The following is a 928-nucleotide window of genomic DNA, read 5'->3' on the forward strand; positions in this document are numbered from 1 at the left end:
GGGGTTGAACTGGTAAATTAAAACATATGCTAATGCAGTAGCTAAGCAGGCAGTTTTAATTCCATCATATAATGCTGTCCCGGTTGAGTTGGGCAACACAGTTAAAGTGATTTTCATCCAACTGCAATTATTATATATGTATAAGTATAAACCTATAAAACATTACTGGGATAAATGTTTAAAGCCAATAATAAATACTGATAATGATAAGTATTGAGATGAGGTGATCCAAAATTCTTATTCTTTCAATATATAGGGATCTTGAATGATGTTTAGAAGCCATGTTCATATATATATATTTGTAGTCAGAGGCCCACTGATTCGTACCTGTAACATGCAGATGACGACCCTACCTAACCTGAGGTGTGCCACAGTCACTATGGTCAGTATGCAATAATGGGGCATACTCAGAGTAATTCTGATGGAAGGAGTACAGGAGGGTGGGATGACACGATCGTCCCGACGGGTGAGTGGGGGAACCAGAGGGGCTTAAATGTGCGGGGCTCCTCCCACAAATCTGGCCAATAATTGGCCTCAAACATATATATATATAGAGAGATATATATATATCTATATCTATATAGAGATCTCTCTCTCTCTCTCTCTCTCTCTCTCTCTCTATATATATATATATAAAAGGTACGTCACCCCTGATTGCCCTGATCACCCTATTCCTAACTTTGCTATTTTGCATTATTTAATTTGGATTTGCGTTAACTTTGAATTGTTGTACATAAAAAAAATAAGACCTAGTGTGTTTTTTGAGCCAAAAAAAATATAAGACAGTGTCTTATTTTTCGGGGAAATACGGTATATACTGTATATACACACACACACACACACACACACTTATTAATACACAGAGAGAGAGAGAGAGAGATTTTTTTTTTCTTTTTGGCAATTTTTTTTCTAACATTCTTCTTCAAAT

The sequence above is a fragment of the Nanorana parkeri genome, unplaced genomic scaffold, assembly GCF_000935625.1.
Source record: "Nanorana parkeri isolate BGI_ZX_2015 unplaced genomic scaffold, ASM93562v1 scaffold15, whole genome shotgun sequence".
Taxonomy (NCBI): domain Eukaryota; kingdom Metazoa; phylum Chordata; class Amphibia; order Anura; family Dicroglossidae; genus Nanorana; species Nanorana parkeri.